Raw genomic sequence first — 26,450 nt, 5'->3', positions numbered from 1 at the left:
CTGGCAGGGCCTCTGCTGCTGCCCCGGCTCATCTCACCACTGCTCTCGAGGGACAGCCAGGCCGAGCCATGTCCTTACGGCTATTGGTCCGTGAAGGTGTCCTTTCTCTTACCTGAGTGCACGTTCCTTGCCCTGCCCTCCTACTCCTCCTGCCCTCTCCCCTCTGCCCTTTGCCTTGCTTCTCTCTGATCTCCTTCCAGGTTTGGAAGCCCCCTTGGACACTTGCCTTCCGCCTGGTTAAGGTGCCCCTACTACGTGCTGCCCACAACGTCCAACGTAGTAGAGGCCAAGGTCACGGGCTGTGTTGTGACCTCCTGATTACTGGCCATCTTGGTCCTCAAATTGGAAGCTCCGTGAGGGCAGGGGTGGCGTCTGCCTGGCCTGTCTTCGTACCCCTGGTGCCTGGTGCTGACCTTGGCCCAGCTGGTGTTTCATCAATCTTTGTACAAATGAGGCTGAAATCTTATTGAAGTTCCGGGAATCTTTTGATGATCTGTGGGAGCGGCATTGCAGAACATTTGAAATTGGGGCCGTCCGAGAAAAGAGTTGGTAAACTTTTTCTGCTGAAGGCCAGAAAGTAAATATTTTAGGCTTTATGCACTATAACGCCTCTGTTGGCGTCTACTCGTTTTTGCTGTTGTAGCCCCAAAGCAGCCACAGGTGAGGCGTCAAGGCACAAATGTGCTGTGTTCCAATACAACTTTATTTATGGACACTGGAAGTTGAATTCTGGATGATTTTTGCATGTCATGACATATTCTTTTTTAAAAAAATTTTTAACTGAGATATAGTTGATTTACAATGTTGTGTTAGTTCTGGTGTACAGCAAAGTGATTCAGTTATATATGTATATATTCTTTTTCAGATTCTTTTCCATTATGGTTTGTTACAAGATATTGAATATAGTTCCCTGTGCTCTATAGTAGGACCTTGTTGTTTACCTGTTTTATATATAGCAGTGTGTATATGTTCATCCCAAACTCCTAACTTATCCCTCCCCCCACCACCTTTCCCCTTTGGTAACCACTAGTCTGTTCTCTATGTCTGTGAGTCTGTTTCTGTTTTGTCAATAAGTTCATTTGTATCATTTTTAAAGATTCCACATGTAAGTGATATCATATGATACTTGTCTTTCTCTATCTGACTTACTTCACTTAGTATGATCATCTCTAGGTCCATCCATGTTGCTGCAAATGGCATTATTTCATTCTTTTTTATGGCTGAGTGGTACTCCATTGTATATATGTACCACATCTTCTTTGTCCATTCATCTGTCAGGGACATTTAGGTTGTTTCCATGCCTTGGCTATTGGGAATAGTGCTGCTGTGAACATAGGGGTGCAGGTATCATTTTGAATTAGAGTTTTGTCTGGGTATACACCCAGGAGTGGGTTTGCTGGATCATATGGTAACTCTATTTTTAGTTTTTCGAGGAACCTCCGTACTGTTTTCCACAGTGCCTGCACCCATTTACATTCCCATCAACAGTGTAAGAGGGAGTTCCCTTTTCTCCACACCTTCTCCAGCATTTTTTAAAAAATTTATTTATTTAATTTATTTATTCTTGGCTGCGTTGGGCCTTCGTTGCTGCGTGCGGGCTTTCTCTAGTTGCGGTGAGCGGGGGCTACTCTTTGTTGTGGTGCGTGGGCTTCTCATTGCGGTGGCTTCTCTTGTTGCGGAGCATGGGCTCTAGGTGCGTGGCCTTCAGTCGTTGCGGCATGTTGGGCTCAGTAGTTGTGGCTCGCGGGCTTTAGAGCACAGGCTCAGTAGTTGTGGTGCACGGGCTTAGTTGCCCCGCGGCATGTGGGATCTTCCCGGATCAGGGCTGGAACCCGTGTCCCCTGCATTGGCAGGCGGATTCTCAACCTCTGCGCCACCAGGGAAGCCCTTGACATATTCTTATTTTGATCTTTTCCCCCAACTATTTAAAAATGTAAAAACCATTCTTGAGTTCACGGCCATACAAAAACTGGTGGCCGACCAGATTTGGGTGGGGCTACAGTTTGCAGACTTCTGGTCTAAGTAGTTACCGTTGATTAGGATTGTGTTCAAAATCTTTCCCGAAAAGGGCAGAATTCCCACTTAAAAAGAATAAAAAACATTAGTGTAAAATCAAAGACAAATGATTGAACCTGTCAGGAGACGTAGATTCCCAAAATTTCCCCTGGTGTACTACCTGTTTAGCTTTGTTTTTACATGTTATGTGTATTTTACGCCAATAAACGGATTTTTGATCCATTTTGAGTTGATTTTTGTATGCGGTGTTAGGTAAAGGTCCAGCTTCATTCCTTGGTGTGTGGATATCGTGTTCCCAGCAGCATTGTTGAACAGACTGTCCTTTCTCTGTTGACTGGTTTTGGCTCCCTTGCTAAAAATCACTTGTTCATATATGTGAGAGTTTATTGCTGGGCTTTGTATTCTATCCCGTTGGCCTCTATGTGCCTCTTTATGCTGGTACCACACTGTTTTGGTGACTGTAGCTTTGTAGTAGTAAGTTTTGAAATCACAAAGTGTGAGTCTTGCCGCTTTTGTTCATTTTCAAGCTTGTTTTGGGATTCCTTGCATGTACCTGTTTACTTTCGGTTTATTTCTTGGCTGATAGTTTAAAGGATGTCGAAGGTTTTATTTATTTTAATTTAAATGTATTCGTCTTTTAATTTTACCCTGACTGGCAATGGCTTGATTCAGTAATAATCTACCTTTAACCTACCAGATCAATGTTCTCTGATAGATGAGTTCAGAGATCTGGATTTGGTGTAGCTGCTTTCATTCTTCCTGGATGCTTTGGTTTGGTATTTGATAATCCTACAAGTCATAATATTAGGTCCTTCTGTATTTGGGTCCCTCTCTTGGTGGCTGTAAGTGTAGCACATGCTCGTGAGTGAAGAAGGCTGCCTTATTTGGGCCCTTTGTCCTCTGGGGGTCATGCCCAGAGGCTGGCCTGAGCAGCAGCCTGGGTGAGCTGGTAGCTGGCCCTCACCTTTGGTCAGGGCTGGTGTGGCAGTAGGTCTAGGAGAAGACAGATCAGAGGAGAGGCAAGAAGGAGAAGAAAGTGGGCACAGTTTTTTGCTTCCTCCCAAATGACTTTCTAACTTTTGAAAGTCCTATTTGTGTGGCATTGTTGCCTCTGATTTGGACATTTCCTTGTTGTTTCCATAACTGACAAGAAATTGACCCAGTGAATTAGCATGGTCTGTAGGAATGGTGGCAGACCATGGGGCATTTGAGGACTCAGGGACTTGCTTTGCTTCGTAATTTAGATTAATTTGTTGGGAGTTGATTGAGGATGATGCGGAATAAACTAGCCCTAGGAAGGGGGAGATCCATGCCACCATTCTGCTTATTCTTTCAAACCAGGGTGATTTTCCAAGTTAGATAACACAGGGAATCTGGGGCATTTTACACTTAATGTAATTTTTCAAAGTACCTGTACAAGCTTCACTGCAAATAACTCAGGGTTCGGACTTTTGTAGTTGGCCAGGGTTTATGTAGTTAGTTTATCAAGTAAAATTTGAATCGTATTGACAAGAACTGGAGTTGTGATAACAAACAGTAATTGCTGACTCTTTATCTTATCAGGGAAGTCAAAAGTGTCTATTGAATTATAGTGACTCTATTATGTTGCTCTGTGAACTCACCAAGATAATTCTTTTGGGGGTGATTAAATGCAATCATGAAACCCTATATATGAGAAAGCAAACGGATAAACAACCAAAGTAATTATCAGCTGTACATTTACATTTTTCCATCACAATATTTCAAGGACCTGCTGGTCCAGAGTAATCTCTTAGGTCTTTGGAAGGATATTCTTCATAATGTTGTTTGATGGTTTATCTGCCCTGAGATCTGACCAGAGGGCGTTTCCGCAGCTTAACCTCCTAGAAACTGTTTGGAGCTTCATGTTTTTATTGGTACCAGAGAGGAAGAGAAAGTTTGATGGTGTGTGTTCTGTGGTTATGAAAGGATGCTGCATGCACTGTATAAAGAAGCCCTGAACAGAATACGGAAGGGATTACCTTTTGTGGATAGATTGCACATACCTAAATCCTGATGACATTTTTCACTTTACGGTGCTAGTTTGGACTCTAGTCATCCTTTAAAACACAAACAGAAAACAAAATCAGTCAAACCAACAACAAAAAAATCTGGCAAAATCAGAGTCAAACAGAATGTGTGGATTTTACCTGTCTGAGTATAATTGCCTTTCCTGGAAAACTTTCTCCTTTCTCAGTGCCTTTGCAGGTGGGGTGCTAAGAGTTCAAAATCTCACGTGAAGGTGCTTCTGGTGGTTCTCTGCATGTCTTTTAAGCTGCTTTGTTTGAGTGTTTAGATGTGAGGGCTAAGCTCACGCATCGTCCGGGACCTCCTGAGTCCCAGGAATGGGCACGAGGATTGGTGGGCCCAGTCTCTCTCCTTAGTTTGTTTCCAGTGGAGCGAAGCTCACTTTTCATTTCCGGTTGAAGGGGTACGCAGGTTGCTTGCTGTTACAGTGGAAATAAATCTTGGAAGACCTACAAGCATTGGGATCTGAGAGCAATGGATGAATCTGCTCCTTATTTCTGATTGGCAGGAAGTTGCCTTAATGGAATGAGCTGGCCTCCAGGGATCAGCCATCTCTGGGAACCTGGGACCTATGATGAAGCAGAGACATAACATCCTGCTTATTTTTCCTGTAAATACACTCAACATTACAAAAATTCATTAAAAGATAACCATGATCTGTCCTTTTGGGAAGCTTGTAATAGAAAGCAAGGGATAGCTTGATGATTCCTCTGGCTGGGTATGTATGTATGTATGTCTGTATTTATTTATGGCTGTGTTGGGTCTTCGTTGCTGTGCGCGGGCTTTCTCTAGTTGCGGCGAGCGGGGGTTACTCTTTGTTGCGGTGTGCAGGCTGCTCATTGTGGTGGCTTCTCTTGTTGTGGAGCACGGGCTCTAGGTGCGCAGGCCTCAGTAGTTGTGGCTCGCGGGCTCTAGAGCGCAGGCTCAGTAGTTGTGGTGCATGGGCTTAGTTGTTTCACAGCATGTAGGATCTTCCCGGACCAGGAACTGAACCCGTGTCCCGTGCATTGGCAGGTGGATTCTTAACCACCGCGCCACCAGGGAAGTCCTGGGTGTTTATTTACAAGGTGTTTCTTTCCAGAAAATACTTAAATAGATTATGTGTTTCACAACCTCAATATGGATTTTTTCAGTTTTCATGAGCACTTGTGATTTTAATTACTATCCTAAAAAATACTCACTTCCTTTCCTTTTTCAACTAGAAATGATCATTAAAAATGAACAAACAAAGGGTTTAAGGCCTTCTTTGAACCTGACCTTCTTACTTTCTTTAAAGGGCTAGTTTTTCTGTGGTTGGAAGCACAGACTCTGGAGCCAGACTCCCCGGGGTCAAACCCCAGCTCTGCCGCTGCTAGCTGGGTGACCTTAGGCCAGTCAACCTCTGCATGCCTCAGTTTTTTTCTCTGCAAATGAGTTAGCTAAATTCATATATTCAGTAAGTAATTACCAAATGCTTACAAAATGTCAGTCCCTGGGCTGGGCCCTGGGTTACAATGTGGACCAAGATAGATACGGGGGGTGGCAAGTAAGTCGGCAACCACAAGGCAGAGGGGTCAACGGTGGGAGGGAGAAGGGACTATCAAGGAAGGCTTCCTGAAAGAGGTGACATCTTAGTGGGTGATTTGAAGAATAGGTATGAATTAATGAGATGAAGAAGGGCAGGCAGGAGTAGCATAAATATATCTGAAGGCCCAGCGGCACGAGAGTGCATGAGACGTTGACGTTGAGTCTGAAACCTTTTGGGTGGAGGATGGATTGATGTCCAGGCTGAGGTCGGATAACTAAGCTGGGTCTTTGCAAGCCTCACTGAGGAATCTGACTTTATCCCCAGATCAGTGAGTAGTTACTAAGGGGTTTAAAGCCAGAGGGTAATGTCGTCAGATTTTGTTCTAGAAAGATCCCGTAAGCAGTGGTTGGAAGAGCAGGAAAGAGGGAGGAGAGGAGGTGGGGGATGAGGAGGCTGTGGCAGCCATCCGGGTGAGAGGTGATGGTGGCCTGGGCAAGGGCGACGATGCAGTAGAAGTTGGGAGAAGCGGATGCATTGGAGGAATGTGAGGAGGGTAAGTAATGCAAGGTTGTGCCTGATTGGTTGGGGGCGGGGGCAGGATGGGTGGCTCTGCTGGTGACTGGGTGGGTGGTCCTGGGGAAGGACGGACGCGGTGACGGACATTCAGGAGGTCTCTGCTGACTCCTACGGTGAGCATCCGCTCAGTTTGGAAGGGCTGAGTGCCAAGTGTCTCTGGGACACCCAGACTCTGCCGGAGTCACTGGGCACTGTTGATGGAGTTGGGAGTCATCACATGGATAGTGAGATGGTGACGGAAGCCGGAGGTGACTTAGGCACAGGAAGAGGAGAAGCAGCGGCTCAGGCCACAGGACCCCAGGAGCATCGGGGGTAAGGACTGAAGAGGGGGAAACCTGGAGAGTAGAGGCCCAGGAGGAAGTGGTCGGGAAGGCAGAGGTGGAGAGTGTCAGTGGCTGGGATGTCTGTGACCCTGAGGGCCGAGGTCCAGGGGCGCCGTGGCTGGAGCCTGAGCGGGCAGGAGAGCCAAGGACGTGGCTGGAGAGAGGTACACGTGTCTGGAGAGCTTTGGGGCTGGAGGCTGTTGGGAAGCAGAGGACTGAGGCAGCTCTGCCAGTGATCCTCTGTGCCAGGTAGCAACCGCTGCATAACAAACTATACCAAAACTTGGCGGCTTTAGATACTGTTGGTTATCTCAGTTTCTGTGGGTCAGGAATGTGGCTTTGCAGGGTCCTCCAGCTCAGGCTGTCTTGTGAGGCTGCAGGTCAGGCTCAGGGCCTCTCCGGGTTCAGCCGGGGTGGGACCTGCTTCCAAGCGCCCACAGTTGTTGTGGGCAGGGATCTCTCAGCTGCTGTTAGCTGGAGGCCCTTGTCACGTGGGCTTCTCCATAGGGCAGCTCAGACACGGCAGTTGGTTTTATCAGAATGAGTAAGCAGTGAGAGAGACAGACTGACAGACAGACACACACCCAGCTAGAGAGTCGGAAGCCGGAGTCCTTTTGTAACCTAATCACAGAAGTGACGTCCATCGCTTGCTGTGTTTTATTGGCTGGAAGTCAGTCACTAGGTCCAGCTGACACTGACAGGGAGGGCACCACGCGGGTGTGGCCAGCAGGAGGCGGGATCGTGGTGGCCATCTCGGAAGTCTGTTCGTCCCAGTCTCTGAGGTTTGTGTCCTCCCCTTTGTGGGTCCTGGCGACCTGCCCCCCTCAGGCTGTCGTGGCGCCCAGCACATGCCCTGCACACACCGTGATGTCTGTGCAGGAAGCGTTAGCTCCCTGTCGGGGTCCTTGTAGGAAGGACCTGAAGGTTGAAGGGAGGTGCCCCCTTGGAAACAGAAAAGATTACATCGTAGAAAAAAATTGTTTTATAACATGTCATACGTTGAGTGCGGTTATATTTGGGGCGAGGGGAGGGGTACTCCTCGTCTTCGTGAGGCACAGGGGAAGGCCGTCCTTGCTGTTGGGTGTGTTTTAGCGGAGCAGGTCACCTGTCCTGTCCTGTGGGAAGCAACCTGCAGGGTGCGCTGGGAGGGAGGAGGTGCTTCCTGGGTCCTTGTCGCCTGAGGATGACGGGGTGAGATGTCCCCTGGGCCCGGAGACCTTGAGCATATTCTCCAGACCCTGGTTTGGGTGCTTTGGGGCAACTCAACTCGACTCTGTCATTATACTGCCAATAAATAAAACTTTATTTGCAAAATCAGGCACCGGGCCAGACTGGCCTGTGGGTTAGCGTTGCTGACTCCTGACCTACGGAATGAGGAAATAAGATGCCGCAAGTGCACCTACGGAATGAGGAAATAAGATGCCGCGAGTGCTTTTCACCGGTGGTTGTCAATGCTCATTTCAAGTTTTATGTTGTGTTTTATTATCCTTGTTAACATTTGCACTCGGGGTTGGCGGAGGTCATATGGACACTTTTGAGAGGCTCTGGGGAGTGGTGGTTAGGGCTTTGCTTTCCTGACACTGCCGCTTCTAAGCTGTGGGGCTGCAGACAAGTTACTTAACCTCTCTGGGTTTGTCTCTCTCTCACTTCCTCTTGGCCCATGCTTGGACTTTCTCTTGCCTTGGGAATCTGTAGAAGTTAGAATTTCCTTGGTGAAAAAGGAAATTCCCTTGGCGACTCTCTGTCAGGAGTACTCCCGTTTCTAAGCTGGTACCTTAGAAGCAGAGCCTGAGGACGGGATTCTGGTCAAGCGGCTGAGTGAGGGTGCTCTCAGGAGAGGCCTGAAGGTCAACAGGGAAGCAGACAGGACAGGTGAAGAAACTCCCAGTGTGAAGAGTACCGCTATCTGATCCTCCTGAGGCACGGGGCCTGGCCTTCTGTGTTCTGGTGTCAGCCTGTCCCTGGTTGGGGTCAGCCTGGGTGGAACGTCCTAGGTGTTTTCTGGCGAGGTGCCCCGCAGAGCAGCAGGCAGCCTTTGGGAGGGGCGCCCTGCATCCTGAGTACTGATAGCCCCCACCTGAGCGGCCGGGGATGTGGTACCTGAGGTACCCGGGTCTCTGTAACCTCCCCTCCCCGACCCTGTGCCTCTGCCCGGTGTACATCCCGCCGGGCTCCAGGGTGGGGACCACCCGGCCACGGGACGGCCCTGTACTCTTGCCCATCGTGCGGGGGAACCCACCGTGCTTCACGAGAAGGTGAGGCAGGAGCCCAGGTCCCTACACACGTATGTATTGGCTAAGGTTATTTTTATTTACAAATTTTGAAAAGCGTACACTTTTTGCATGGGTCAGATTTAGAAGAGTGACAAACGCACGCAAGGTGACAGTGGACGTTAGACAAGACATTCATTTACAAGCCCATCCCACGCAGCTGCCTAAAGGTGGTACCATCGGGACTTCCCTGGCGGTCCAGTGGTAAAGAATCCTCCCTGCAGTGCAGGGGACGCCGGTTTGATCCCTGGTTGGGGAACTAAGATCCCACATGCCACGGGGCAACTAAGCCTGCGCGGCCACAACTACTGAGCCCTAGCGCCTCAACTAGAGAGCCTGCGTGCCGCAACTACAGAGCCCGCGCGCTCTGGAGCTCCCGCACCACAACTAGAGAGAAGCCCACGCGCTGCGACCAAAGATCCCGCACGCCGCGACAAAGACCGGACGCAGCCAAAAAAAAAAAAAAAAAAGATAAATAAATAAATAAGAGCACTTCAAAAAAAAAGGGGGTGCCGCCTATCGAAAAGTATAACTATCCAAAGAAAGATTGCAAGTGTTGACTCTAAGATTCTTATAATACTGGGAGGGAAGAAGAAGTGAAAGCCTCCAGCATAACTCAGGATTTGAGTGGAAAATAGTTTGCCACAGATATGCTCCCTTCCTTGGAATAATTAAAACTCTTAAAAAAAGAAGAGGCTTATAAGTCTATTTATCTAGGGTAGCACTGCTGCTTATTAAAGATGAAACGGTCTCCAACCTTCCCTAGCTTAAAAACTAAAAAAAATATATATATAAATTTTATATTTAGTATAGATTTATTATATCTAGTATTAAAAACTAAAACGTGTGTATAAACTATATATACAGGTTAAACCTTTCCTACCTGCCGCAGCATCAAGGCTGATGCCCTGGAGACTGGGAGAGGGGCCTCCAGTACCAGAGATGGAGCAAGAAGATTCCAGTGCCCGGGTCTGAGGGCCAGCACACTGGACCAGAGGCCCCGTTTCCCCGGAGTCTTAGCCTCTTAAGCCACCCGTGATTCCTGCATCCAGCTATTCAGCTACGATTAACCCCAAACTTCCTGCCCCTGCAAGTGTATCAGCTCTTCTGGTCCTTTGATATTCCATCCTCTCCCTCACAAGGGACCCTGGCCCCTGTCCGCCGTCCTGAGGTGGAGGCTGTGTGCCTGTGTGGCTTGTGTCTCCGCACCTGGTCGTCAGAGCGGCTGAGGCGTTGCTGTCGCCGGCGGGAAGCACACCCAGCCGGTGTGCTCGCCAGAACCCCTGACCCTCACCCAGGCCTCCCTCCCACATATGCCCTTCGGCCCTGACCCTTGTGCAGTCAACAACCTAGCAACTGCACAAGGCGGTCCTGAATAGGTAGGTGGGTGAGGAATGTTCCTATGATGGGATCCATCCTTGCAAACCCCTCCTCTCCCCAGACCATCGGTGCTCCCGTTTTACTTCAGAGGAGCAGGGCAGAACTGGGACACGGATGGATCTCTCTGTGTGATGAGAGCGTGGGGTATTGAATGTCTTTTTTGTGCAATAACCATAAATTCATGTTAGGAAAATGTAGCAGTTTGACGGATGCGGGAAGGATCTGGAGGGAAAAGTATTACTAGAGAATATTTCACCTAAAAAGGACTTGGTGACAAGGTTTGCTTGTGACAGTCTTTGTGTGATATTAGATGATATTTTGTGTGGCTTTTGTTTTGACGTCTTTCCGCCTGGTTTTATGAGAGCTATTCAGGGAGCGCCAGAGGGAGAGTAGCCAGGGCGGAAGAGCTGTGTCCAGTTGCCCGTGTGGGTGGTCCTCCTTTAGAACGTCACCCGGATGTTTTGTAGCAACACACACGCCAGTGTCTGACTCCAGGCTCCAAAACGCAGTGTTCCCCTCCTTCTAGCTCTGTGACTTTGAGCAGGCAGCTTAACAGCTCTGTGCCTCTGTTTCTTTACCTGTGAAATGGGAATGGTAGTAGTAATACCTCCCTTGTCAAGTCTTGAGGTAATTGTATTAGGTCATCCTTGAGAGACTGTTCCATGGTCATGGTTGAATAGCTCTCATTACAGTTTTTGCTGGTTGTGTCATTTGGACACCTGGTTTCCCATCACAGGTCTGTGGCAGGGTGTGTATCAGTCACGGCTCCATTTTTGGCTGGAGGGAGACTGTTTGAGATGGGGAGCCCTTCAGGGTGGAGGAATCTTGTCTCGTTCGCCTTGTGAGTCTCCACCTGCCCCATGGTGCTCACCTGGCACCTTGGGTGGTAAACATTCCTCGTTTGCTGGACGGGCTGATAGTCTTCGGGGTTCTGGTGAGTGCTTGCTTGCAGGGTGACATGGGGAGGAAGTTTCTCCTCTAGACTAGGGTTCTGTTCATGGGATTGATGAAATTGTTATTTCATGATGCCTCAACGGCATTCTGGAGTAAGGGACGTGGGGCCTTTGATGCTGTCCCCGATTGTCCCTGTCCCTTGGAAGCACAGTGCGGCTGGCTATAGAGCAGGCGCTCCACAGCCCTTGTTTGTGAAGCCGCAGCATAGTTGCTCTTTGTTTGAACAGCCAGGGAGGGCGTTCTCCCAGCCAGAGGTCACATGATGCCCGTGGTGGTCAGTTACGCAGCACACCCTCCGTCCCTGTTCTTTGCTCAGAGCTTTATATGAAGAAATGGGGACGCAGTTAGTACCCACATCTTAGTGTGGGGTGAAGTGAGGAAGTACGTGGAGTGTTTTTAAAATTAATTAATTAATTTATTTTTGGCTGTGTTGGGTCTTCGTTGCTGCGCACGGGCTTTCTCTAGTTGCGGTGAACGGGGGCTACTCTTCCTTGCGGTGCGTGGGCTTCTCATTGTGTTGGCTTCTCTTGCTGCGGAGCACGGGCTCTAGGTGTGTGGGCTTCAGCAGTTGTGGCACGGGGGCTCAGTAGTTGTGGCTCGCGGGCTCTAGAGCGCAGGCTCAATAGTTGTGGCTCGCGGGCTCTAGAGTGCAGGCTCAGTAGTTGTGGTGCACGGGCTTAGTTGCTCCGCAGCATGTGGGATCTTCCCGGCCCAGGGCTCGAACCCGTGTCCCCTGCATTGGCAGGCGGATACTTAACCACTGCGCCACCAGGGAGGTCCAGTACGTGGAGTCTTAAATGGAGTGTCTGCTGTTAGTAAGTGCAGAGTGAAACTTAGCTATGATGGTGGTGGAGGTGGAGATGGTGGTATTGGTGGTTCTGGAGTGTTGGTGTCGGTATTGTTAGTGATGATGGTCGTGGTGCTGGTGGTATTGGTGTGTTGTTGGTGATGATCATGGTGCTGGTGAGCCCCCCATCTTTCTCACTGGAAGCCTTTGCGGCAAAGCCCTCATGGGAAGAGTGTGCTAGGGTATACCTCATTGGCAGTTGGGATTTTTCCTGGGAAACTGCTTTGGTGGAGGAAGTATTTTGGGGTTGGTGGGTGTTGTGGTTTCTCGGGGGTCAGGCGTGGTATTATCTAGAGCCTGCTGTGGTGAGCGACAGGGAACAACAGGGAATTGCAGGGAAATGAGTGTTTTCTGATGTCAGATGTGATGGAGCTGTAAAAGTTAAAAATGAAACAAGTAGAAATGGTGGGGAGATGTTCAGTTTTTTGTTCAGTGCATTATAAAAAAATACTGAGTGGATCCTGTCTGTTGAGTGTAGTGGCGGACACACTGTTGCGTGCACATCCTGGGATGGATTCTCTCCTGCCTTCCCTTTATCTTCTGCTTTTGTCCTGTTCAGCAGCAGCTCTATAAGCAAGCATATAGGTTTTTATAGCCTCTTGCTAAGTATTGCTCATCTCTTGCTAAGTGTTTCTACCATGGTGCAAAAGCAATTTTATTATGTGAGGCTGTATTTTTCTAGTCAATTGAAATGACTATTAAAATATAACATCGCAGTCAGGCTCGCAGGAGCTCTGCTGGAGAAGCACTGCCTTTGCAAAATGGGGCAGCTTCGTCCTGGAAAAAGAACCCTCCTTGGGAGCCAGAGCCAGACTCACAGGCCTGAAACCTGTGCAGTGACACAAGACCTTGCACTTACTTCTTTTTCTTTCTTTTTTAAAAAAATTATAGTAAAAAGTGCATACCGTAAAATTGATGAATTTAGCCATTTTTAAGTGTCTAGTTTAGTGGCATTAAGTACATCCACACTGCTGTGCAACCACCATCCCCATCTATCTCCAGAACTTTTCCATCTTCCCAAACTGAAACTCTGTACCTATTAAGCAACAACTCCCCCTCCTCCCAGCCCCTGGAAACCACCATTCTACTGTCTCTATGAGTTTGACTACTCCGGGAACATGCATGTAAGCGGGATCATACAATGTTTGTCCTTTTGTGACTGGTTTATTTCACTTAGCATAATGTCCTCAGGGGTCATCCATGTTGTCTCATGTGTCCGAATTCCCTTCCTTTTTGAGGCTGAATCATATTCCATTGGATGGATGGGCCACATTTTGCTTATCTGCTCGTCCATTGATGGCCACTTGGGCTTCTTGCACCTCTTGGCTATTGTGAATACTGCTGCTATGAACATGGCTATACAAATACCTGTTCAAGTCCCTGCTTTCAGTTCTTCTGGATATATTCCCAGAAGTGGAATTGCTGGGTCAGGTGTTAATCATATATTTAATTTTTCAAGGGACCACGAAACTTTTCCACGGCAGCTGCATCATTTTATATTCCCACCAGCAGTGCACAGGGGTCCCAGTCTCCTTACCAACACTTGCCTTTTTTTTTTTAAAGATAATAGCCATCCTAATTGTCTTAAAATGTTTAATCATTTTTGAATCAGGGACTTCACACTTTTCCTTGCATTGGGCTCTGAAACGTGTGTAGCCAGTTCTGCTGGGAAGGCACCCTGCCTCGGCCTTGCTGGGTGTTCTTTGGACTTACAGCCACGTTCAAGAGCATGAAGGTCTGGCCAGGTGCGGGCTTAGCAACCTGATGGGGAGGACAGAGGCTCGTGCTGTCTGGGCCTAAAGCAGCTCCTGCAGGCGGGTCTGGGGCAGAGGAGAGCTCTGAGCAGTGAATGGGCGGGCAGGGGAGACCCTCCCCATGTGCACTGGTTTGTTTCCTGCCTCGTCTTGGATCTGCAGTCCTGCCTGCGGGTCCACGTCACATAAGGTCTGTGAGCACATGCTGGGGTCTGCTTTGTGAAAGGCAGCCCACCTGTACACACCCCTCAGTGAACATGCTGCCTTCTCCCCCTCTGTGCACTGTTCATGGAGGGCAAATGGGTCAAATGATTAAGGGAAGATTGGTCTTGTGTCCTCGGGGGACTTGAACCTCACACTTGATGGCTTCGGCTGGAGGAAGGCCTTTGGATCAGATTCATCTACACACCTGAGAAGACAGACACGAGAGGCAGGTGGCCCAGGTCTGGCCAAGTCAGGACCCTCGGCTCCCTCCTTCAAGGCAGTGCTGGGGCACTCTCCGCTCAGGCCTCTTCTTCTCGACGAGGGTCAACACCAGGGTGACCAGTGAGGGGCTGGGTTACCGGGCAGTGTCTTTTCCACACCCAGAGCCAAGGGAGACCTGCCCAGTCTTGCTGCCCCCAGAGCCCGTCCAGGGCGTGTGGTTTGCTAATGGGCCTGAGTGTGCAGGTGCCCTGGGCAGGATCTTTGGCACCATTTGCCCAAGTGAAACTGTGCTTATTCTGAGCGTGTGGTCAGACCTCCAGGACACGCCTTCCTGCTGAGGCTGTTAGAACGGAGGTGTTAGAAGCTGTCTCTGCCGGCTAAGACCCCAGTCTGGTCCTTAGTTTCTAATGTGAAATAAATGCAGACAAAACTGCAGTGTTTTCCAACGGATTTGGGATTCAAGGAGTAGTTTTACCGCCTTGAAAACCTGTGTTGATTTGTTAAATGATTCCCTCAATCAACATTGGTGTCACTCTGGGCGCCAGGCAGTGGGAAGCGAGGATGCAGAGATGGAACTGACGCAGGGCAGGTGTGGCAGGAGTTGGCGAGCAGAGAGGTAAAGGGGTAAACGGTCCTGTGGTGTAGAAGAACTGCTCGTGGGATGGGAGACCAGAGGAGGGGGCCCTTCTTCAGGCTCCCCGTGACACGCATTTACTGGATACCTGCTAAGTGATACGGGCTTCCTGCAGTGAGTAGCAAACGGGTGGTTTTCTGATGGCGCTTCGTCAGGGTGGGCAGAGGGCACTCTTGAGCTCCTGTGAGGGTCGCTTAACTCCCTCGCTGGGTGAGAAGTGACGGGGAAGCTTTCCTTACGTGTGATGGATGAAGTGGAGGGCCAAGCCAGGTGAAGAGGGGGAAGAAAGGGCATTCCAGACAGAAGTAGGCTTTGGGACAAAGTCCTGGGGTGGGCAGAGGGCTCTCTTGAGCTCCTGTGAGGGTCGCTTAACTCCCTCACTGGGTGAGAAGTGACGGGGAAGCTTTCCTTACGTGTGATGGATGAAGTGGAGGGCCAAGCCAGGTGAAGAGGGGGAAGAAAGGGCATTCCAGACAGAAGTAGGCTTTGGGACAAAGTCCTGGGGTGGGGTGAGGGCTGTGGTGACCCTGTGGTACGGTGACCTGGGAACCCCTCTGCTTACATTTGCACAATGGCAAAGGCTTCCCCCAGGTTGACTGCTAGCTTTATTTGTGATATTATTATTTTTGGCCATGAAGAAAAACAAGTTAGCCTTCTGGAATGTTCCTTTTGTCTTTCCCCTTTATTCATCACTGCTAATATTAGATTTGAAAAAACGAGAGAAGAAGACATGGCCTCATTCTGCAAAACCAATCAAAGCTTAAGCCCAGTAAGAGGAATTGGGGCTTGTGTCAAAGAGACCTTATCGTTGAGAATCACAGGTAAACAGGACTAAGCTCAGTTCTGTCACTCCTCTCCTTGTTTATGGTGTGTCCCCGGTGGAGGAGACCTGGCTCATTTCTGTCTCCCCAGGTCCCCAGGCCTGTGTGTGTTTTCACTGTGCCCTTTAGGTAGAACCAGTTTGACCAGTGGGAGGAAGTTGCAAGTCCTGGCCAGGTCTGTAGCAGAGAAATAAGACATGCATCAAATCAGACCAACATCGGAGGGGTCCAGGCTCCTGTCTTCCCCATCGGGAATCTCACTAGACCAGCCCCTGGTTGTCCAGTGCCCTGGGCTCACATCCCACGTGGCTGGTGGGTCTGCAGTGCCGTCTTCAGGGAGCCTCATGGTGTTTGCCCAGCCCTGTGGGGTGAGGTCACTGTAAGGTCTCATGGCTGCGGTGGGAGTGGGGTGGTGGAGGGGGTATGGGGTGGGTAAAAGACGAGTTGTTTCACTGGCATATATTTTCCCAAATTGCAGTAACCTTTCTGCCTGAAGAAGGATGATTAAAGAGTTTAGATCTCTCCCCATCTCTTCTCTGCATCTCTTTGTCGCCGAGCAAAATGAAATGCAAAAAGAGATAATATTCAGGTCAGCTAAATCTTTTCTGATTTGTGGGCGGATTTGCAAAGACCATCAATAATGAAGTCAATGGTCTTCTCCCCTGGCACTGACTTTATGAAAGACAAAAGTGTTGAAAAGTGGACTCATTTTTCGTGTCACGGAAAAGCAATAAAGTCTAAACTCATCCACAACCAGTATATTTCCTAAGAAACCTGCATATTTGGGGCACTGTGACCCTTTGGATGAGATAGAAATGAGATAGTTTCTGACTCGTTGTGGATAAGGCTACAATGATACTTTATTCTAAAGAAAGATATTAAAATATCTTTGAATTATGTCTGTCAGTTCAGTGAGAATTTGACAGAAGACTCTTTTATGTATTTCTTTTCACGATCTTATCTTTGCCATCCCTCACACCTGTTTCCATACAAAAGGCAAAAAGAAATAATGAATAACCAAAGACGGTTCCTTTATCTTGCTATGCCCCTGCACCATTTCTTTAATTATTTGCATGAATTCCGTGATTCTAATATCCAACATTGCATGAAATCTTGCCGCAGGGAATTTTATTGGCAGAGAAAACAATCTCTCTATTCCTAGGAAAGAAAGAGATGAACCCCAGAGAAGTAACTTGTGACTTTGAAAGTGGTATCCTTTTCAGAAATGTGGGTATTCTGTCAGACTCACACTCATGCATGCAGCTGGAGGTATCTTTTGACCTTGAGCCCATCACCTCTAGTTTTCCTATATTTCTCCTTCTGGTTTGAACCTGATGTTTTGAACCAGGTAAGGGCAGCTGCTACACCCACTGGGAGTTTGTATGTTTTGCAGCTCACAGAAATGGGGGATGCTGGGTCCACTGGGAATTTTCCTCATTTACTTTAGCAATCTTTCTTTTTATTCATTGCATCTTTTTTTATTATTATGGTAAAATAGACATAGCATAAATTTACCATTTTTACCATTTTTAGGTGTACGGTTCTGTGGCATTAAGCACATGCACATTGTTGTGCAGCCATCACCCCCTTCCATCTTCAGAACTTTGTCATCTTCCCCAGCTGAAACCCTCCACCCATTACACACTAACTCCCCATTCCCCTCCTCCTCAGCCCTTGGCAACCACCATCCTACTTTCTGTCTCTATGAATTTTAAGAATTCTAGGCACATCACAGAAGAAGAATTATAGAATATCTGGTCTTTTGTGTGTGGCTTACTTCACTTAGCATAGTGTCTTCAAGGTATCCTGTGTCAGCATTTCCCGCCTTTTTAAGACTGAATAATATTCCATCGTATGTATAGACCACATTTGATCTGCTGATGGACTCTTGGGTTGCTTCCACATTTTGGCTATTGTGAATAATGCTGCTGTGAACATGGCCGTACAAATATCTGTTCAAGTCCCTGCTTTCAGTTCTTTTGGCTCTATACCCAGAAGTGTAATTGCTGGATCATATGGTAATTCTAAGTTTAATGTTTTGAACTGTTTTCCACAGTGGCTGTGCCATTTTACATTCCCACCAGCAATATTATAAAGTTTCCAATTTTTCCACATCTTGGCCAATACTTTTTCTTTTCTATTAAAAAAAAAAATGCCGTCCTAGTGAATGTGACGTGATATCTCGTAGTTTTTAAAAATTTATTTATTTAATTTATTTATTTTTGGCTGTGTTGGCTCTTCGTTGCTATCTCGTAGTTTTTGATTTGACTAGTGATGTTGAGCATTTTTTCATGTGTTTATTGGCCATTTGTGTATCTTCTTTGGAGAAATGTTTATTCAAGACCTTTGTCCATTTTTGAATTACATTGTTTTTTATTATCGAATTGTAGGAATTCCTTATATATTTTGGTTATCAATTCTTTATCAGATACAGGATTTGTAAATAGTTTCTCCCATTCTGTGGGTTGCTTTTTCTTTCTTTTGATAGTTTCCTTTGGATGCACAAAAGGTTTTCATTTTGATGAAGTCCACATCTATTTTTTTGTCGTTGTTGCTGCCAGTGCTTTTGGTGTCATAGCCAAGAAATTTCTGCCTAATCCAGTGCCGTGAAATTTTTCTCGTGTGTTTTCTTCTAAGAGCTTTGTAGTTTTATTAGCTTTTATGTTTACGTCTTCTGTCCATTTTGAGTTACTTTTTGTGAATGATTTTTCATTCTTTCACATACAGATACCAGTTTTTCCAACACTCCATTTGTTGAAAAGATTGTCTTTTCTCCAGGTCTTGGCGCCCCTGTCAAAATAATTTAACCATATATGTGAGAGTTTATTTCTGGGCTCTTTATTCTATCCCATTAGTCTGTATGTCTGTATATACCACACAGTTTTGATTCCCAGAGCTTTGTAGTAAGTGTTGAAATCAGGAAGTGTGAGGCCTCCAACTTTGTTCTTTTTCAATATTGTTTTGACTATTTGGGCTCCTGTGGGATGGATTTTTCTATTTCTGCAAAAATGTCATTGGGATTTTTTTTTTTTTTTTTAAATGGGTGAGTGCTCGCTCTAGAGAAGGGTTTCTTTTATTTATTTATTTTTTGGCCACACCATGTGGCATGTGGGATCTTAGCTCCCTGACCAGGGATTGAACCCATGCTCCCTTTAGTGGAAGCTTGGAATCTTAACCACTGGACCACCAGAGAAGTCCCTGTCATTGGGATTTTAAAAAAAATTTTTTTTAATTTATTATTTATTTATTATTTTTATTTTTGGCTGTGTTGGGTCTTCGTTTCTGTGTGAGGGCTTTCTCCAGTTGTGGCGAGTGGGGGCCACTCTTCATCACGGTGCGCGGGCCTCTCACTATCGCGGCCTCTCTTGTTGCGGAGCAGAGGCTCCAGACGCTCAGGCTCAGTAGTTGTGGCTCACGGGCCCAGTTGCTCCGCGGCATGTGGGATCTTCCCAGACCAGGGCTCGAATCCGTGTCCCCTGCATTGGCAGGCAGATTCTCAACCACTGCGCCACCAGGGAAGCCCTGTCATTGGGATTTTAATAGGAATTGCATTGAATCTGTAGATCTCTTTGGGTAGCATTGACATCTTAACAATATTAAGTCTTCCAGTTCATGAACATGAGGTAACTTTCCATGTATTTGCATCTTTTGATTTCTTTCAGCACTGGTCTGTTGTTTTCAGTGTGCAAGTCTTTTGCCTCCTTAGTTAAGTTTGTTCCTAAGTATTTTACTTTTTATTTGTTTTATCTTTAAAAAATTTTAGAGACAACACTTGTAGCAGCATCCTTAGGACCAGGCTCTAAGAATCTTCCTTCCCTTCCCTTCCCTATCCTGTTCCTTTTCCTTCCTTCCACCCACGTTAGAGTTACTGCTTCCCTTCCCTTCCCTTCTTCCCTATCCTGTTCCTTTTCCTTCCTTCCGTCCACGTTAGAGTTCCTGCTGTGAGCCAGGTACTGTTAGGTGCTGGGCAAAAGTAAGGCTGATGGTGAAAGCGGCGCTGAGAAGTCATCATGGCTCAGGCCTCTGGGAGGCTCTACCCCTGCCCCAAAATCAGAGAGGTGGAAGGACTGGGCTGTGGGTCATAGAAGCTGGTAATTGAGTGGGTGCCAGTCTCTTTTTTACAATAAACTTTAGGAAGCCCAGCCTCTAGCTCTGATGTAAGGTGGGAGCTGCTCCCTGCCCAGAGTCAAGTTCAAGGTTGTACGTAAGTGTTCTGATTCTTTCTACACTGTTTTTCCTGAATGGGTCCAGTATGTGAAAAGGTTGTTCCTTAGAGACCAGGCTGCGGGGTGACTTTACCCCCTGGGGCTGCATTGTGCTCAGCCCATCTCTGCAGCACCAGCACCAGCCCATTGCTGGACCAGAGCAGGAGCCAGATAGAGGCTTGGGAAACACTGTATGTCTGTGGTTGGCATGGACTAGATAAACACGTGTTGGGCTTGTGAAACTCGAGGAGAGCAAGACAGACAGCCCCTTAGAAGGAGGCCCTGTGGGGGGCACAGCCAGGGTCCATGCCCCGTCCCCTTAAGGACACGGTCTGCATTTTCCCCAGCCCTGCGAAGATGCCTGCTGTTGAACATTTTTTCCCCACTGAGGGCAAGACAAAGGGAATGAGATCACAGAGCCATTAATTTTCACAAATTGACTTTCTAAAAGAATTAATTAACTTTTAAATTGCTACTTGAAATCCTGAAGTCATGTTTCAGGGGGACAGTGTGTGGAATAGAGAGAGAAGCTCAGAGCTGAGCAGATTTTGAGAAGTGATGTGTGGTCAAGCCCATGCCTTTGGTGCGTTAAGGAGGCTTTGAACCCGAGCACTGATGGTGGATTATCTCATTAGATGGAAGAAACCCAAAGCAGAGCTGGGAAAGCTAATATTGTGTCTCTCTTTCTTATTAATTGAATAAGTCTCGGGCTCCTGGATCTGTCTGTAGAGGTCAAGATCATTTTGAAAAGGAACACATGATACAGTGTTTGCTTTCACTCTGTTGCAAACCTCACAAGAAGGAATACTTTGTGGTCTGGTTAAATGCAGTGAATTTTTGTTGAGTGCCTGCAAGGCATGGTGTTAGCTACTGTGGAAAATCCAGTGATTAACAAATGTTTACTTTCCCCAAGGAGTTGGGTCTGGAGGAAGAGACAGATATAGATAAGTAACCCTCCAAGGCCATGGAGTGTCACAGAGCTCATAGGAAAGTTGGGAAGCAAGCAATTAATTCAGGTGTGCGTGTACCTTTTTTTGTTCCGGGGGAAAACGTCAGAATTCAGTAAGGATCTGGAAAAGGATGTGAAGTTAAAGGCAGCCCTTGTAGACAAGTGGGGTCTTCAGAGGGAGTGGGGAGAGGGGCATTCCTAGTGGCAGGAGCAGCTTTTGATAGGCCTGGGGTGGGGGGAGGTGGAGCTGGAGGAGGGGGAGTCGGGGGAGACGAGATTGGAAAGGTGGACTGAAGTCAGATCCGACAGGGCTTTGAATGCTGGGCTGGAGAATTAGCCATTATTCAGAAAGCCAAGAGAAACCACGTAGTGTTTTGGAGTAAGATTTAAGGAAGGTAACTTTGGTGATGGAGAGAAGATTTTATATAGGAAACCAGCTGAACTATTATTTTTCATCTCAAGGAGAGATGGTGAAGGCTAGGGTCAGGAAGAGTGGTGTGGTGGAGACAGTCTGGAAGGGACATTCCAGGGTCCCAGGGCTGCTGTCATTTGCTCTGCCTCCTTGAGCAAGTCATGACTCCTCTGGAGGGCTCTGTGTTTTCATCTGTTAAATGGGCTGATGGACTGTAGTGTGTGCCCCCCCACCCCCCGCCAATGTCAGAGTAGTCAAGTAGGTTTTTTTGTTTTTCCCTGAATAGGAGTTACATTTCATTGAATTCTTTTCTGCACTGATTGGGATGATCATATGCTTTTTTATCATTTACTCTGTTAAAGTGGTGAATTACATTAATCGGTTTTCTGGATGTTAAACCAACCTTGCATTTCTGGAATTACCTCAATTTGGGTTCTTCTGTGTAAGGAATGAGAAATCCATCACCATGATGTTGTAGACACTGGTGGACTTCAGGAATGCCCAGGCATATTTGCCTGTCAGGGATCCAGGCTGGATGTTGTGATCTGTGGGGAGCCATCAGGAGGGCAATGTGAAGCCCAGAGAGGGCGAAGTTTGAGGAAGAGACCCTGCAGGGCTTTGGCATTCTGGCCTCTCATCCAGGCTGGCCTCTGGCCCTGTATAGCCCCTCCACTGGCTGCTCGTGTATGGGCCGACTCTGGGCTGCTATAAACCCTGATGAGGGAAGTGGGAAAATTTTTATCTTCACCCCCTAGGACTGTCGTGAGGGTTGAATTAGCTGAACGTGTGAAGCTCTTAGCCCGCTGGCTAGCCCAGGGAATATGCTCGGTAAATGTCAGCCACTATCATTACCAGCATCGTCACCCTCATCATCATCACTGTCACCATCACCATCATCTTCATCTGTCGTGTCGTCACTGTCAGTGTTACGAATAATCTTGGTGTAAATGGAAGCCCTCCTGTATGATTTACGAGCCACAGTTCTTCCCTTACGTTCCTGGGCAGCCGTTTTTAGGGTGTTGAGGAGACTGAGCAGAGGAGATGACTTTGGCTTTTCAGCATCTCTGATGCATCTGAGCTGTGAGAAGCACTGACCGGAGTGTTTATTTTTTATTTTGGGAAGAAAAGATCCATGTGCTTCCTTTACTCTGTGCTGCTGCCGGCGCTGCCAGAAAAAAGCTACCCCCCACCCCCCCACCCCCACCCCACCCCCAAACATGCCATCTGGGGAAAGAAGCTTCGAGTTGAGTTCACCTCCACATCCTTTCCCATTCCACTTTTCACATGAATAACACGTCAAGCTTGTATGCCGGACTCTGCGGTCCAGGATTGAGAAATTCATGTGAAGGTGCATTTATACCCAGTGGCGCCGTCTCAAGCCAGGCTGTTGAGAAAGGTAAATGGCTTTGAGGAGGAGGAGTTGATTAAGGGTACACCCAGCAGCCAGAGGGAGGTGAAGGCTGCTCTCTCCAAAGATGTGAATGGGGGCGTGATGACCGTGTTCTCTCTTTTTTTTTTTAAAGTAAAATATTGGTACATTTATTTATTTATTTTGAAAGGGAACGCTATTTATTTATTTATTTTTGGCTGTGTTGGGTCTTCGTTTCTGTGCAAGGGCTTTCTCTAGTTGCGGCAAGCGGGGGCCACTCTTCATCGCGGTGCGCGGGCCTCTCACTGTCGCGGCCTCTCTTGTTGCGGGGCACAGGCTCCAGACGCGCAGGCTCAGTAGTTGTGGCACACGGGCTTAGTTGCTCCGCGGCACGTGGGATCTTCCCAGACCAGGGCTAGAACCCGTGTGCCCTGCATTGGCAGGCAGATTCTCAACCACGGCGCCACCAGGGAAGCCCAAGTAAAGACATTTTTAAAGCCAGATGCCATCTGTCATCATCATCCTTCGTGAAGGAGACGATGCCTCTGGTCTTTCTCGTCTCTGCTTTCACCCCCTCCCCCCCACACACACCAAAAAGGGGCAGCTTCGAAAGGTCACATAATCAGACTAAGGCGTAGCCTTTTACATTGAATACTTTTGGGCTTATTTAAGAAAAATTCACTGCATTGTTCTCATTTTTCTATCACCCAAGAATCGGGGAACCTCAGCCTCAGACTTGTCAGATTCAGATGCTTGCCACCCTGCTCAGCAGTGAATAAATCAACCACAAAATACCACTTTTAAATTGTTTGCAACATTCCTCCCTGCATATGTGTCCTATTGCTGCTGTAACAAATTACAAACTTAGGGGTTTAAAACAACACAAATTTATAATCTTACAGTTCTGGACGTCAGAAGTCCTAAAGTCAAGGTTTCGGCAGGGCTCTGTTCCTTCTGGAGGCTCTTGGGGAGAGTCCTTTCCTTGCCTTTTCCAGTTTCTAGAGGCTGCCAATACTTCTTGGCTTGTGGCCCCTTCCTTGCTTCCATGGTCACTTCTCTGGCTGACTCGGAGACTCCTGTTGTCGCTTGTGGAACTTTGTGATTACATTGGACCCACCTGGATAACCCAGGATTAGCACCCCCATGGCAAGATCTTTAACCTAATCACGTCTGCACTGGCCCCCTTTGCTGTGTAAGGGAGCATCCTCACAGGTTCCGGGATTTGGACGTGAACGTCTCTGTGGGCCATTTTTCCATCTACCACACTTCCCCCTCCCTCCCACTTCCTTGTCCAATAATTTGTATAGTTCAGTTTTTTAATTTGCATTTAAATGTGGGATCCTTAAGGCTGGGGGCTGGGCAGCCATTGTCGTGGTCCAAGCTCTGCTGTGTCATTTGGGGCCACGTGCGTAAACCCTCGGAGGCTCCCTTTCCCTTCATCTGTGAAATCATGGGTCTTTAAGCCTCATTTCATAGTTAAATTTGAAATGTCTCTGTTCTTGTATGAGATTTTCACAACTGCTTTTCTCTGCCTGCTTCAGAGATGGAAGGGCCACTACTTAAAGGTTTTTGCGTGTATGCCTTACAAATTCACATGGACCTGAATGTATTTACAGTGGACTTGTCCATTTTATTTTATTTGTATTGTTTTTGACGTGTTTATTTTTTCCGCATCTGTAATAGAATAGGCATGCTGGCAAGGATTTTGTTAAGAATGATGATAAATGCATTTATAGTTCCTAAAGGCTTTGAAAGGGGTTGTGCTGGGCTGGGAGAGGCTGGCATATGTTCTGAGCTTTCTTTATCTAATGCTGTTATTTCTTGTTAAAGATTCACCATAAAATGCTAAATAAACTTAATAACTACTAATAACCATTTATGTCAGTTGACATTTAAATTTTATGAGTTTGGGTGAAACTCAAACTCAAATATAGGAAACAAAACTCAAATATAGGAAAATACCTGCGAAAATAGAATTTTCTATGTATATATGGTTACTGATGTTTTATTTTATTTTTGTAACATCTTTATTGGAGTATAGTTGCTTTACAATGGTGTTTTAGTTTCTGCTGTATAACAAAGTGAATCAACTATATACATAAACATATATCCCCATATCTCCTCCTTCTTGCGTCTCCCTCCCACCCTCCGTATCCCACCCCTCTAGGTGGACACAAAGCACCTTTGTGAACGTGTGATAGTCTGCTAAGTCTTCGTGGCAGTAAAAACAAAATACCCTCAAACACAATAAGAGCTTTTACAATTTACTAAGTGTTCACTGCAGGCAACACATTGCATCAAATTAACAGATCCATTTCTTTTTTTTTTAATTTGGCTGTGCCGGCTCTTGGTTGTAGCATGCGGGATCTTAGTTGCGGCATGCGGGATCTAGTTCCCTGACCAGGGATCGAACCCGGGCCCCCTGCATTGTGAGTGCAGAGTCTTAACCACTGGACCACCAGGGAAGTCCCAGTGTTGTTTTCTTTAAGACACAAAGTACACACACCATCCTATGAGGTAGATATCAGTCTCCTTATTATACAGATGGGGAAGCTGAAGATGTGGAGGATAGGGCATTTGCTGGAGGTCACCCAGGTCTGCATGAGGAGAGGTGGTACCCTGCCCATTCTGTCTGCTTCCAGAGACCACAAATGTAGCTTGGTTATGGAGCTGGCGACAGGAAGTGTGCTGTGTTGCTGGGTATTTTTGCAGAAGGGGTTTGAAAGAGCCAACACGTGCTTGGACTTGGCTGTCTGGAAGAGGTGACACCGGTGGGAAGACCCCTTTGGCAGGGGAGGAATAAGGAGTGACACACAGATGTGGCTTCGTTCTTTCAAGGAGAAGCAGTGACAGGGACCAGGAGTGTGTGGTTGGAAGGAGGGCCAGGCGGTCAGTCAGATGATGGAGGCCCCCCCATGCTTGTTGGAGAAGTTTGCACATGATGTGACCGGGGAGAACTCCAGAAATGGACACAGTAATGGTGCCCGTAAAGGACAGCCTAGTCCAACCGGGTGTTCAGGATGGATGGATGAGAGTTTGATCCTGATTGATGAAAGGTTTACGATGAATTTTGCCTCAAGTCTGACATCTTTTTAGGGAGAATCCACTGGGAAGGAAAAACATCACTGTATTTATGGGCTAATTGAATATTTGGGAGTCATAAGCAGTGTGATAGTTGCCTTTATCTCCATGCTTGAGCAAAAGTATGGCCTGAATTTAATGGAATGACTTTTACATGCTTAGCTAGGAGGAACAGAATTGCTTTTTTTTTTTTTTAAATTATTTATTAATTTATTATTTATTTATTTTTGGCTGCGCCGGGTCTTAGTTGCAGCATGAGGGATCTTTGTTGCGGCGTGCAGACTTCTTAGTTGTGGCATGCAAACTCTTCGTTGCGGTATGTGGGATCTAGTTCCCCGACCAGGGAATCGAACCCCGGCCCCCTGCAGTGGGAGCATGGAGTCTTACCCACTGGACCACCAGGGAGGTCCCAGGGATTTCAGACATTTGTTGCATATTGTCAGTTTGAAGGATTGCTTCCTAATATTAGACATATTTTTTTGCCTATTTGATTGCTTAGTAGCAGCATTGGCTATATGGTAATTTAAAGAATCAGTTTGGTTTTCAAAAAATATTCAGTCCATGTGTCATTGATTTACAGATAGGAAAAAGTCACCTAATGAAAAAAGTCTGTTAATGGAAATATAAGATAGTATATGAAGTGATAATTGAAATGTTGTTGACAAGAGCTTTAGTTTTCTTTCTATTATAAACATTATTCCACCATAAAAAGAAATGAGGTTCTGATACATGGTACGAAGTGCATACGCCTTGAAAACATTATGCCAAGTGGAAGAAGCAGACACAAAAGGATAATAATGTATGATTAATGGGGTGGCTGGAGTAGTCCAATTCATAGAGACAGAAAGTGAGTTACAGGTTATCAGGGGCTGGCGGAGGG

At 47.0% G+C, this 26,450-nt stretch overlaps 1 protein-coding gene and 1 non-coding gene across 4 annotated transcripts in view; one reads left to right on the top strand and one right to left on the bottom strand.

Annotated features, from left to right (window-relative positions):
• Nucleotides 1-26,450, top strand: part of DOCK1 (dedicator of cytokinesis 1) — a 527,932-nt gene that overhangs the window by 24,525 nt on the left and 476,957 nt on the right. The gene's annotated exons all lie outside the window — the stretch shown is intronic.
• On the bottom strand, nt 24,882-24,954 carry TRNAV-CAC (transfer RNA valine (anticodon CAC)). The gene has a single exon. It is a non-coding gene; the product is annotated as a tRNA-Val (tRNA).

This window comes from Balaenoptera ricei, chromosome 16 (genome assembly GCF_028023285.1).
Source record: "Balaenoptera ricei isolate mBalRic1 chromosome 16, mBalRic1.hap2, whole genome shotgun sequence".
Lineage (NCBI taxonomy): Eukaryota > Metazoa > Chordata > Mammalia > Artiodactyla > Balaenopteridae > Balaenoptera > Balaenoptera ricei.
This window is presented reverse-complemented; position numbering and strand designations above follow the sequence as displayed.